We start from the raw sequence: 14,252 nt of genomic DNA on the forward strand, positions 1-14,252 counted from the left end.
GTAAAGTCCTACCTCAAGCTGTAGATGTGACTAATACTCAGTGCGTACACTTGAACCTCTTTGATGAATCGGAGGTGGAAAAACATAACAAAAACAGTGCACCTCCTTCCTACAAGTTGTACTTCCGCAAATAGTTGGTTTTGGGGGGCCAGTTGGGCTCAACCACACGGCCGGTATGCGTTAATAGTAGTAGTTTCTAACAACTGGGAAAAACCCCACATACCCTAACCATTGTGATCGTCATGGTTCGATGGTACAAAGGTTCGCATTGCATTATTTTATAGGTGCACCTATTTCAACCATTGCGATAGTGTCAATGGCTGAATGAACATTACATAGGGGATAGGAACAGCTCTATGATTCGTGGAACTTGATGTGACAAAATAAATGACTGAATGAATACATACAAACCTTTTAGGGGATTTTCCAAGACAAAACATCAATCTTTTTTGTCTCACTACCTGCTAGCTGCGAACTTTTTGTAGATCGAGTTTCAATGCAAGAGCGTGTACATGCAATACAAAATACTGCTTGTGCGAACCGAATCATGTACATTTTTACACATAGCCAACAATCATGTCAGTTATTATTAAGACACAATATACCCTCAGTGCAGGTAAAAGTCCTACCTCGAGCTGTAGATGTGACTAATGCTCACTGCGTACATTTGAACCTCTTTGATGAATCGGAAGTGGAAGATTGCCTCCAACAGTAATATATTCTGGTTGTTAACCAACTTTCAAAACGTAAAAAGCAGTGCACCCCTTCGCCAACTCGACACCGATGTGAATGTATACAGTACAAGTATTGATCTAATCGGCATCCCGTGCGCAATGCAATGCAATGGTATCGATTTCTCTTATTAATATTTTTTATCCCCGATGCAAATTTAACATCTGTTAAATATTTTGATTGGTTTTTTTTAAATACATTCTATAGAAAAACGGAAGACTGGAAAAGTGACTCTTAAAAAAACAAAATAAATAATTATAATGAACTTAAAAACAAAGTGCTCAGGAAAAACGATGGAAATGGTAAAAAAATAATTATCTTTTAAAAACTACTTTTCTGTTATAAACCGCATTTTACATTGTCCTTTTAATTGTTGCTGCGCACGTGGCATATATAAAACCCCGTACCTTCTGACTTTAGCCTCCGTACCTAACATCATAACGCCATGACTGTGTGCATTGAACATGACCCTTCCAAAATCGTGTTTGTTGTTATGCAAATAAATTAAATGGTGTAAACCACTTGACTTATGATAATACAAGCACAACTCAGTTTTGGTTTGCTTTCGCTACATGTTCTCTTGAAACCCATTCTCAATGGCGTCCTTGCATTCCATTGAGATGTACAAGTTTTTTCGTTGCGTGCATTGGTATTGTATTCCTGTTTGAAAGGTTACATTATGGCAACTGTAAAGAACAGTTCTTTGAAATCAGAAGATCCGTGTTGCTGTTGCTTTCAACATGCCCAAAAGGACCAGGCAACCAGAAAAAAATACTCATTTTTCTAGGGGGGGGGGGGGCGTGACAGATGAGTGTGCAAGCGCGTACCATTGCCCCCCCCCCCCCCCCCCCCCCCCACCACCCCCCCCCCCCTCCCCCTATATATCCTGGATATATACATCATACTAACACGTCTCTAAATATGAAGGTGAATAGTGAAATACAACATACATCACCGACTAGGTTTTATTGTGGCACTGACTGTCTGAAAGCCAAACTCAAGGGCTCTCTTGAAATGTAGTTTGGGTCCATGGGATGAGGTTACGAGGGGCCGGGGAAAGAGGACACCCTGAAGACTTCACTGAGAGATCGAGGGCCCCGGGTGTTGAGAACGAAACAGTAGCAGCCGGAAAGAACCGTCACCCACAGCTGGCCAAACCATACTTTGAAAGTATAAAAGCTAGAGAGACAGTTGTTTTATCTGCAGTTAGCCTTGGTTGTCCTGAATCCGACTATCAATTTGTGTGGCCACCCTAAAGCATCTTCAGCTCATTATTCTCGAGTATTTGGGCATACTCCTAACGCTCTTCAACAACATGTTCAATAGATTTGTTTATGCACAGTGCTATAAGGGATTCGGATTGAAACAATACCCAAGCCCATTATAATTCGCTTGATTTTGGTTTGATAGAAACAAGTGTCTCATGCCACTGGTGGACGGTGACGGGTTGAGTGTGTTTAATTAATCCCGTTTATGTGTAATGCTACTTTATTGGTCCTCCCCCTTTTTAATGGGCGGGGGGGGGGGTTCTGACCTATTGGGGTTAGAGGTCACGTATAGTGAAGTAGTTGATCCTTTTGAGGAAGACTTGGGAATAAGACAATAATGTACGTTGATGGTTTGTGTCTTTGGTTTCCCCTGAAATGGTTTTAATATTGTTGATACTTCATTGAATTGAACCTTTGTATTTTACTAATAATAATATAGTAAAGTCCATTCTTCTATTACTTTTGTCATAATAGTCAAGATATATGCAACGAACTCATACATGGTTCAGCGCACTATGTGTTGGAAAACAAATATGTTAATCATTATTTTTGGCCGTAGTTATGAAAACCACGATAAAGATTTTAGAATTGAAGAATAAACTTTTCCCGAAAAGACTTACTTTGATGGTTTATTCTTAAAATCTGAAGCTAAAAATTTAAATAAAGGGAATTAAACAGTTGCCGTTGATTCTTACAAATGTTCCCAGTTTACAAAAAACTACATTATGCTTAATGATTTGACTTTAGAGTAAAAGAGAAAATACCATACTCAACTTCCAAACACAGAGTAAACAACTATTAATTTCAGTATTATAATAAAAAAAAAAACAAGATTTTAAATGAAATTCTCTTAATCACCGATTGAGTGATTTACATTTGAATAGTAAGTCAAAAAAAAAAAGCGCAAAGAAAAAGCAGCTTACAAGCTCTTGATATTACAATAGTAAGCAAGTTTTCTGTTTATTACAAAACAGGGAATCAATATGGTGTGAAGAGGTTTTCAACTAGTGGTTTAATCCCAACTAGGCCTGGTTCTTGATAATTTTACCGAGACGCAGTCGAGGTAAATTATCAAGAACCAGGCCTCGGCGGGTTTAAACCACTAGTAAGTTGAAAAACGATTCAACACACTTTAATTCCCATTCATAAATACCTTTTCGGTCAAAAACATCAACATTTTTTGGTCAAAAAGTAAAATAAATGCAAAAATTATAATTTTTCAATGATTTCTTTCAACACAACACCCCTCCAGATAATATGAAATGGAAAAGCCCTCCGCCACCCTCGGGTAAACAACTCCTTATAAGGGAATTTGCTGTGCGCGTCGCGCGTATCGCGTGATGTGGCACAACTGTTTCAGCCGTTGCTCTCGACCAATAGGAATGAAGAAACTGTCTTACAAGAACAGGTGCAAGCTCGCGTGTCACGCCCATGTTTCAACACTTTTAACTGGTCATAAACAAAGGTTTATACACACCCACGTGACGCGCTCTCCACCAAAAGGAATAGCAAGAACTGTCTGAGGTATTTATGAATAGCTGATAATAGGTAACATTATGTTATTATAAACAACATTATTTACTGTCATGTCTGTAGGTGGCGCCCTAGCATTACCTCTGTATCCGACGGCATGTTTGAAGTAAAATTACACGTTTTGCAAAATATTGATATTTCGAAAAATGATATCAACAGGTAAATCAGTTATTGAATATTCACATATCGAGTAAGATTTTACTTTTATTTTAAAACATGGAGTGGTTGTAATAAAAAGGATATCCGACGTGAAGCATAACATTAATCAAAAGGCAATTACTCATAAATTTAAAAGATGTAAATAATTCAAAAGTAATAGTCCGCGTGTAGCAACCATATTAAGAAAATTTGATAATATTTCTCTTTTCCCACAGATCCCTCTTCAAAAATTCGATACCCCGGAAATCATCAAAAGTTACTCCTCGTTGATTAAAAGGCCCACTTTGGGGACAATTAACTTTGAAATAAGATGAGATATGTACTATTTAAGGTCAGATTATGAATCAAGGGCCAAAAGTAAGTTGGTACACAAATTTAAACAACTTGCTGCCTTATAGCTGTTTACGTTTTAAAATTATAGGCTCTTAAAGTTTGATAAAAGCACAACGACGTGTTTTCGCGACGAAAAAAGGAGGTTTGGGCAAAATTCGTAAGGCAATATCTCGTAAACGATATGGAGTATGAAACAGAGTTTGACAAAGTTTTAAGAAAATCTGAGAGGATCAGTTGGGACATTTTCTGAAATTTGGTTGATTTGACATGAAATGACCCATGCCGTCTGTAGTGCAATCGGTATTTTGTTATGATTTTACATCATACCACCTTTTAGTTTGGTAAACCAGCCCAGCGGAATTTAAATCATAAGTGACTCAATGTAAAGCAAAAGTCAAACAATTTTTTTATTAAGTTATTGGTACGTTTAGAATAATAGTTGACTGTGGATTTGTTGGAATCATGACAGATTATTCATATTCTTGATGAGAGTGACTTGGTTTTGGTTCGTCATTATTTATTATTGGATTTTGTTAATTTCCAATTGTCATCCACGATACTGTATCGTTTTCGACCATGACGTCATCGACACTCACAGACGATGCAAGATCTTGACCGAGTGCGAATCAGCCACGATGAGGTCACCGGTAGGAGTAAACTTCATGCCTTGATAATAGTTCAAGCCACGAGCTACACAGCCGATGTGCTCACCTGATGCATCGTAATGATGTATCCCACTGTCAAAGCCACGGCAATAACCAGACACATAGATGTCTCCAGCGCCGTCGCAGCACACACCATAAAAATGGACAGGTCTGCCGTCAATGGAGGTGCTGATATTGAACACCTCGTTTCCCATGAAATCCACACAAACTAGTTTCTTATTGCCATAGTCTGTGAATATCAGACGCTCCTTGCTGCTTACAGATAACTGGTAGTAGCTACTAATATCGTCATGATGTATTGTGGAAATGATGGATCCATCCATATTATGGAGAGATATTACCTTTCTCTTACAGTCAGCCACTGCAATCCGATCTTTCTTGTCCACAGAAATACCACGAAGTAGACTCTTTGACTGCCCCTCGACTTGATTCTGTGAGGGTCGGAACTGACGAATGTATCTCAGTTCTCTATCATAAACCTTTACATCCTGTCCATCAGTAACCAGAACCAGGTCATCAGAGGTCACGGTAACACCAAAAGGTTGTTTTAGTTTACCGTCCTCTGTTCCACTTTGAACACCTGTAGATTTGTAGCTACCCTTTGATGTAAATGTGGATAATAGACACCGTGTTGAATCAATAACGACAACGTTACCATTGCTAAAACAAGCAACGTCCCTTGTATACTTGAAACTCCCCCTCACCTTCCCCATATTTACAAAACTTTGTCTTTATCTCCCACTTTTCTTCCTCTAGTATTTCACCGAGATCTGCATCAGTGACGATATCATGACCTTTGAACCCGATGAATGACTTGCTATGTCGCACTGTTTGAAACTGAAGCTCTTTGTGGAAGTCTAAGTTGTGCATAACTTTTGGCTTGAGGTCCAGCAGCTCAAAGTCATCAGCATGTTGCATTAAGTCATTGACTGAAGCTACGATCTGCTCTGCACGGCTCATCTTATCGTGATTGCTGCTCTGTATGCTCTCAAATCCCTCACCTCTTTCTTGACCGATTTGAGTGACTCTTTCTTGAAGGAGGCGAGATGCATTTCTTATCTTAGTGATTTCTTTTTCCTCCTTAGCCACAATATCTCGAAGAGCCCGGTCGACCATGAGCTGTAATATACGCTGTGAGTGCTTGATAGAGTCATTCACTTTTTGGAATTGCTTGCGACATTCATCAAACTTCTGCAAGGCTTCATCAACAGCTCGACGACAAGATCGAATGGAATCCTTGATTTCAGAGAGATTGTGGTTGGACGCTCGGTGATCAAAAACAGCACATTTGAGACACACAAGTAATTTACACGTGTCGCAATAGAAACACAGTTCCTGGTCAGTGTGTTTCCGGCATTTTTGTGCTTCAGTTTTGTCCTTGTCTTTGGGTCGCTCATTTGACACGCCGACAGCATTAACGATTTGATGATGCCTGTGACTTTTTAATTTCGCGTGGATTGTCAGACATGTCTTGCAATAATTCACCTCACAGTCAACACACCGTGAGACGGCTTCAAGACCTTCGTCGCATCCTTCGCATGTGGAGACAGGAGGGTTAATGTCCTCCTTTGGACCTTTGAGATTAATGACGTCATCAATAAGCGAGCTCAAGAAAAAGCAGCTAAGAAGATCCGACAATCCTTCATCTGGGATTGACGTTTCCTTGTTACACATTGGGCAAATAATAATATCCGTCTTCGGATCCTGTTTGTCTATAAGTTCCTGAAGACATTTTAAGCAGAAGCTGTGAAGACAGTCCAGGATTTTCGGATCGGTGAACCGACTCAGGCATATTGGGCATTCGATGTGTACATGTCTAATCTTGCAAGTGGTCTCAGTGTGTAAAGCAGCTTCGGCCATCTTGATGAGAATGGGCTCCTGTTACCTGATGAATAAAACAAGGACGTGTTCGTTTTACAATCAGGGAGTGAACGATGATGGAGACTTTTAAACGCTAGGTGGCAGCACAATAACTGGGTAAGTTGGCCTCCTAGGATAAAGACAGGCATTGGTCTGATAAACCCATTGATTACATTATATGTCATGATAGTATACAAATATTGACTGCTTCGAGTGCTATGGTTAAAACTATGACTCCCGAGGTGATCCACGGAGCGTTCTATTTTCCCGAGGCGAAGCCGAGGGAAAATAGAACGCTCCTGGGATCACCGAGGGAGTCATAGTTTTTAACCATTGCACGAGTAAAAGCAGTCAATATTTGTTTTATAACACCCCAAACATTTCTAAAACCTGTATTATTATTATTAAGTTACAGACCTGAATGCTACAATCCACGGACGACGCGAACACAGATTGCAAACACTTTTACCTACTGTGTTGCATGTAGTGTCGGACAATCCGAAATGGTTACAGACTATTAATTTATCATCCTCGTACACGCAACGGACGTCTGGGTACTGCACGCCGTGTGCTAGTCTGTCGGACTAGCGCACGGCGCCATGTGCTAGTCTTCGGACTAGCGCATGGCAAACCGACGCTCTATCACACGGCCGTCGTCTAGCAAAACTAAGACATGTCATGTGACGCGCTCTAAACCAATGAGCAGGCACAATACTTGCAAGGGGTGTTATAACATTGGATATATGAGTGTGTTATCAATGGTCCGAGGTGATTTAGTATGTCAGCTTGCACTTCCGATCCTTGCACTTCCGAGTGTGCATAGTGTATGTACGCCGTTGTTTTATTCATTGTGTAATGTGTACATGTACGTGTCAGTTGACTATGAATCTCCATGTGAAATAAATGAGATCTCAAAGGTGCAATAGGCAACATCCGTTCAGGCTGGTATTTGGTCTTATTCACGAGCCTCGAACACTGATCAGTATAATTAATAAAGATCAGTGTTTTCGAAGTGTGACGTCAGACAGGCTAGTTCGTATGTATACTCAAAAACAAGTGACCACGCCCAGGATTTTTGAACAATGGACTGACACGACTTATTGTGGTATTTGTATGATGGAAATGAGTATGTTAACAATAATTTCCTTAAAATGTTCCCCTTTTATACTTTACACCAAGAATAACACCGCGCAACGCCCAGCCGGCAATCACACTGTTAAGCAAGGCCTTTTTCATTTTGCAAAGGGTACTCCAGTGGAAAATCTCAAAAGTCTATGGGAATGTTTTGAAGGGGCGCCAAGGCCATGACCGGGCACTGTCATGGCCTGCGTGTAATTCAAAGCATGTGATTAGTATTTGTTCCATCAGTACATTTTTAAAACTTCTTCGAGGCTAAATTATAAAACTTTAGTATTGATGTTTTATGTATTTAGATTCTTAATATTATGCACACTGCTAGACTAATAACTTCATATTGTTCAAAACAAAAATGAAAAATAAACTAGAATTTTGTGTTTTCATAAACAAACACTATAGTGTTCGGGTATCGTCGGGTCAGTGTTGGAATCGATGAAAAGAATAACTTGTTAATAGCTCGTCAAAATGCAAAGCAATAAAAATGAAAACGGATTACTTTTATACATTTCAATTTTTGTATTTCTACCACCATAGTTTCAGCGGGAACTATGAAAAACATGCATACAACGAATATTCACAAGAAAAAGCTGTTATAAACAGGATTAGCGCGTACTTGAAAATAACATAATATGACGTCATAGCTAAGTTCGTATCGAGAGATTTGATTTGAAGTACGTAGTTAGTAAACTTACACAAAAAATGTTGTCAGCAGACGAAAGCAAATATTAATTTGTTCACGTCATTATCTGTAAATTTAAAGGATGGGTCAAACTTTATTTCATACAGTGCGAACTTGTCGGAAGTCCAGATACTTTAAACCGCTCACAATGGCGCCGGGAGATTTTGTTTAATTTATCTTCAGAATTGAAAGGGTCAATATAATCATAAATCATACAGAGCAATATTTTTGTTCGACTTCCTTTTTATCATCTTTGCTGCAGATCTCGAAACTGCACTAAGGGTTACTCACAAGTGCCATATGTTGACAATTATAAAGTTCTTTTGCTTTAAAACTTTGAATACTCATCAAGTTTCGGTGCATGAAACATTGATGTCTAGTAATGATGTCGTTAAGTCAAGAATAGTGTGTGCATTAAATTAAAGGATATTTGATTTATTTTAAGATAATGATTTTCCTACAGACGAGCGGGCTGTTAGCTTTAGACTATTGAAATGGGCACTTGTTTTTAATAAAAATGTAAAACGAAGGCAAATCGAGGAAACGGCAAACCTAAGCCCCTTGTGAATTTTGACTAAAAACATGTAATGAGTGAAGTACTACTTCTACCTGTAAGGTGTATCATGGAAATAAGGAATGCAACAAGGCGAGTGGAAGTCTGTCACTCGATCCAAAACCATTCCGCTGAATTTTTTTATTCCCGTTGATCAACACAACTGATTTTTTCACGTAATTAAAAGTCTTACGAACCACTGAAGTAGGTGGCCATCTCAGCGAAACTTTGTCTTCAATTCCACCATCACCATATGCCATCACAAGGGCAAAAAGGAAACAATTTTACGCCGAACATGCATTCGTTTCCGTTGCGTAAGTTGCGCCATATTATGTTACGCGCTAATCCTCCAATCAGATTCGCAGAATGGAATGGAGTGGTGATAAAAAACTACATTGCACGGCTACTATCACTACCTTGCATGGATATAAGCGCTATATTTTTCCGTATTCCTCCCGCGCTTGTGTGATAACTTATAATTAGGGAATAACAGTGGTCATTACCACGCAGTGAAGACCGTGTACGAACACTGTTATTCCCATTAATAAATACCTTTTTGGGCGAATTAAACGGCTAAAATTGTCCAAATTGTGTGACTTTTCTCTTGGCGATACTTCCAGACATGTTCAGGGGCCATATTTGAGCTTTTGATGGTTCCCATCTCTTTCGTGCGTTAATCACATTACTGATCTTTGAGACCAGTGACTCTTTTAAATAATGATCTGTTCAGCGCCTTCACTGGGGTCAAAGGAGGCAAATGATTGGACGATATCTGTTCTTTGTGCATTAAAACGCGCGCATGAGCTCGGCGTCAGTTTATACGCGCGCACATGTTACACGCGCGCACTCAAAAATTGAACCATTTTCAGCGCGCGTACGCAAAAGTGCGCGAAGTTGCAATGAAACTTACAGGGATATAAATAAGCGTGCGATACAGTGCAACGCGCAAGGTTTACACAATGTATGCTGATTTAGTGGCCACTTATTCGCTATTTTCCAAAGCCGGTCTTTATACCACCGTTAACACTCTCACACGTGACCGGGTTTTGACCAATCAGAGACTTGAAACCGTCCAAGGTATTTATTAATATGCATTGGTCATCGGCACAGCGTAAAACGGAATACAGCATCACGCCACTTTAGTGAATGCGCACGTAGTCACAACAACAGTGTAAACAAATGACATTCTCATTACTGTTTCATTCGTACTATATGTAGGCGCATCCAACCAACAGGCGTCGGCTATAGATTTGTTAAATCTTCAACTTATGTTTTGAATCTGAAGTGAAGGTCAAAGTGGCGCGGGGGGGGGGGGGGGGTCATGTCTGTGAAGTGTTCAAAGCTCTTTGCAAGACCTTTCCGATGAGGTATAAATTAATAATAATAATAATAATAATAATAATAATAATAATAATAATAATAATAATAATAATAATAATAATAATAATAATAATAATAATAATAATAATAATAATAATAATAATAATAATAATAATAATAATAATAATAATAATAATAATAATAATAATAATAATAATAATAATAATAATAATAATAATAATAATAATAATAATAATAATAATAATAATAATAATAATAATAATAATAATAATAATAATAATAATAATAATAATAATAATAATAATAATAATAATAATAATAATAATAATAATAATAATAATAATAATAATAATAATAATAATAATAATAATAATAATAATAATAATAATAATAATAATAATAATAATAATAATAATAATAATAATAATAATAATAATAATAATAATAATAATAATAATAATAATAATAATAATAATAATAATAATAATAATAATAATAATAATAATAATAATAATAATAATAATAATAATAATAATAATAATAATAATAATAATAATAATAATAATAATAATAATAATAATAATAATAATAATAATAATAATAATAATAATAATAATAATAATAATAATAATAATAATAATAATAATAATAATAATAATAATAATAATAATAATAATAATAATAATAATAATAATAATAATAATAATAATAATAATAATAATAATAATAATAATAACACTTGTAATGCGGAGGTATCCACCCTGCTGGGTGTCCAAAGCTATTGTTGTAATAGCTTTACTTCTTGAGTTACGATTTTTTGAAATAATAAACTTTGGATTAGTATATTTAAACAACTGACGACGTCATCGTGACGCAACAACTTTTGTATTATCTACTGGTCATTGTCTACCTGCATGCACAATTTCATCGAGAGGAAGAATAAAAACTAAAAAGAAAAAAAATGAACAATATCAAAGAGTTGCCCGAACACCTAATAAACAAATTAATCAACAAGAGGACTTCTAACTAATAGGGTCTGATGACAATGACATTGTGGATCCTAGAAACACAAACTTTGAAAACATCGATACTTTTGGTATAATGTAGGTTTGAGTTTACCGCGAATCTCAGTGTGAAATGATTGTGAGGTCAAAGGTACACGTCATACGTCAAAGTGTGACGTCATACGTTCGGGCTACTTCATACGCTAGGCCTATTATGTGTCCATGCCCAGAATTTTGTAAACAGTTGACTTACGACTCCCATACATTTAAAGGAATTGTGGCATTTGGAGGCCATCATAGACACGATGTGTGTTGTAATTGATTTTGCCCTTGTATTTCCCTTTATACTTTACACCAAGAATAACACTAATGCCCAGCGGGCAATAACAGTGTTTAGCATGAACCAAACTCTACACTGACCCGAGTCAGTGAGTTTTTGTTTTCAGGGTCAAACTGACCAGCTATTTTGCAAAACTGCAGTGTATCTGAGATCAATCATTGCTTAATGTTGACTCGAACATTCGACCCACTGACCCCCATATTTGAGATTTGGCCCTCACAAAATTGACACTTAAATATTAAACAGTGATGTTAAAGGAACGTTACAGAATTGGTAGGAAACAAAATTAATGAAGATCACAGATTTACATAAAACTTGCACGGTCTAAGCTCTAGCATCGTGCAAATCGTATCTCTACAATAGAACTCAGTATGTATGTATTGGCACCGCAATATCCGACCCTGTTGTTTTGAACTACTCTGTGCCACAGGGGTCGGTACTCGGCCCGCAGTGGTTTACGCTAATACCGATTCGTGACATCATCCTGAAATTTAATCTCATTCAGTAACATTTATTCAATGCTGCAATTCATTACAACAAAAGCACAATAAGTTGAAATTACCCAAGTAGCACAGTAACATGAGATAATAAATATATTTGGTGCACAATGAATCAATAATAATCGGCAGAATTACAACATTTAGGAGTAAGGTGAAGCAGAACGCTTTTGTACCATAAGCTATGGACAAACAAACATAAAACCACGGAACCGTGACAGGACAAAGGACAAAGGAAGCGGACAAGACAATATGAGACAAGGCCATCACAACTTACAAGTTACACCTTTTGAGACTATGAATAAGAGTCAAGGAACTGAGCTCTTAGGTTTTTAACAAACATAGATAAAGACGGTGAAGATTTAAGAGAATCATTTAAACTATTCCACACGTTATGTCACGCCTGGTAGAACTTTCAGAGTCAAATGATACATATTGCTTTCTGTTGCACAAGTAACTTTTGAGTAAGCCAAGGGCTGTTCCTCTCACTCCATAGTGCTCCAATTTTCTGACAAGTATGTCTACTGTATCAATCTGAATTATCATGTGTACGCAGACGACACTCAGCTATACATCACGTTTAAATCTTCTCAAGAAAACGCCAATGCATCTATTGCACGACTTGAGAACTGCATCCAAGAGATTCGACGTTGGACACAACAAAACTTCCTGAAGTTAAATGATGATAAGACAGAGTTCATTCTATTTGGGTCACGTCAACAGTTAACTAAGGTTTCAGTGCCATACATCTCAATCGGTGCTGCTCGGATAGCTCCCTCGCTGAAAGCTCGGAACTTAGGGGTTATTTTTGATTCATCGATGACACTTCAGCCACACATCAACAACATTGTTCGTTTATCATCATATCACATCAGGAATATAGGTAAGATTCGCAAGTACTTGGACAAAAGTGCCACTGAAAAGGTCATTCACGCATTTGTTACTTCTCGTCTTGACAACGGCAATACTGTTCTCTACAGTCTTCCTAACAACCAGATTTCCCGACTTCAACTGCTGCCCGCATTGTGACACTGTCTAGAAAATTCTGTGCTATCACCCCCATTCTGAAACAACTACACTGGCTCCCTATCTCTCAACGAATCATCTTCAAGCTGATGCTCATTGTCCACAAAGCTCTTAATGGCAAGGCTCCCCACTATATTTCTGAACTGCTTCAAGTTTACACTCCATCAAGGAATCTTCGATCAAGTTCTGTGCTTCTCCTCATTGAACCCAAGTCTCGACACTCATGGGGTGACAGGTCTTTTTCTTCAGCCGCACCACGCATCTGGAACTCTCTACCTCTTAATCGTCGATCTTGTCTTTGTACGGCAAAATTCAAGTCTCTTCTCAAAACTTATCTTAGGTCACAACTTTTCAATGCTCGGATAGCTCCCTCGCTGAAAGCTCGGAACTTAGGGGTTATATTTTCCCTTGTGGTTTATATTGATATCTGAAACAAAAAGTCGCATCCCCTTATGGTGATCCCCTCGCTGCCGCTTCCCAGGTTGTATCGTAATTTGGGTGTGATCCCTGGCTACACGGCAGTTAACGGTTGTATGGCTTCTGACTGGCACCCCCCCCCCCCGAACAAAGATATTGACAAAATAGGGACACCGCCAATATAGGGCTAGACAGCTCAGTTGGTAGAGCGCCGGCACGTTAAGCCCGAGGTCGTTGGTTCGAATCCCACTCTAGTCAATTCTTTGCTCAACCCCCCCCCCAAAAAAAAAAGTTGTCAATGACTAATTTTGTTGTGTCTGTTTTTCTTTGTTTTGTGTGTTTTGAACACCCAGCAGGGTGGATATGTGCGCATTACAAGTCTTATTATTATTATTATTATTATTATTATTATTATTATTGTTACTGTTACTGTTACTGTTACTGTTACTGTTACTGTTACTGTTACTGTTACTGTTACTGTTACTGTTACTGTTACTGTTACTGTTACTGTTACTGTTACTGTTACTGTTACTGTTACTGTTACTGTTATTGTTATTGTTATTGTTATTGTTATTGTTATTATTATTGATGTAAGTAGAAAACATCCCTTGAAATATTTCTGTCTGAAATGTCATATTTGATGAGAAATAAATAATCTTACTTCGCATTTGGAGTTTATCGCTCAGTGAGCGTTTTATTCATTTTTAT

The 14,252-nt window shown here is 37.6% G+C and overlaps 1 pseudogene; it reads right to left on the reverse strand.

Annotated features, from left to right (window-relative positions):
- Positions 1–4,484: 4,484 nt before the first annotated feature.
- On the reverse strand, positions 4,485–6,550 carry LOC139936622 (uncharacterized; annotated as a pseudogene).
- Between the last annotated feature and the right edge of the window lie 7,702 nt (positions 6,551–14,252).

Source organism: Asterias amurensis, chromosome 4 (genome assembly GCF_032118995.1).
Source record: "Asterias amurensis chromosome 4, ASM3211899v1".
In the NCBI taxonomy this organism is placed as follows: Eukaryota; Metazoa; Echinodermata; class Asteroidea; order Forcipulatida; family Asteriidae; genus Asterias; species Asterias amurensis.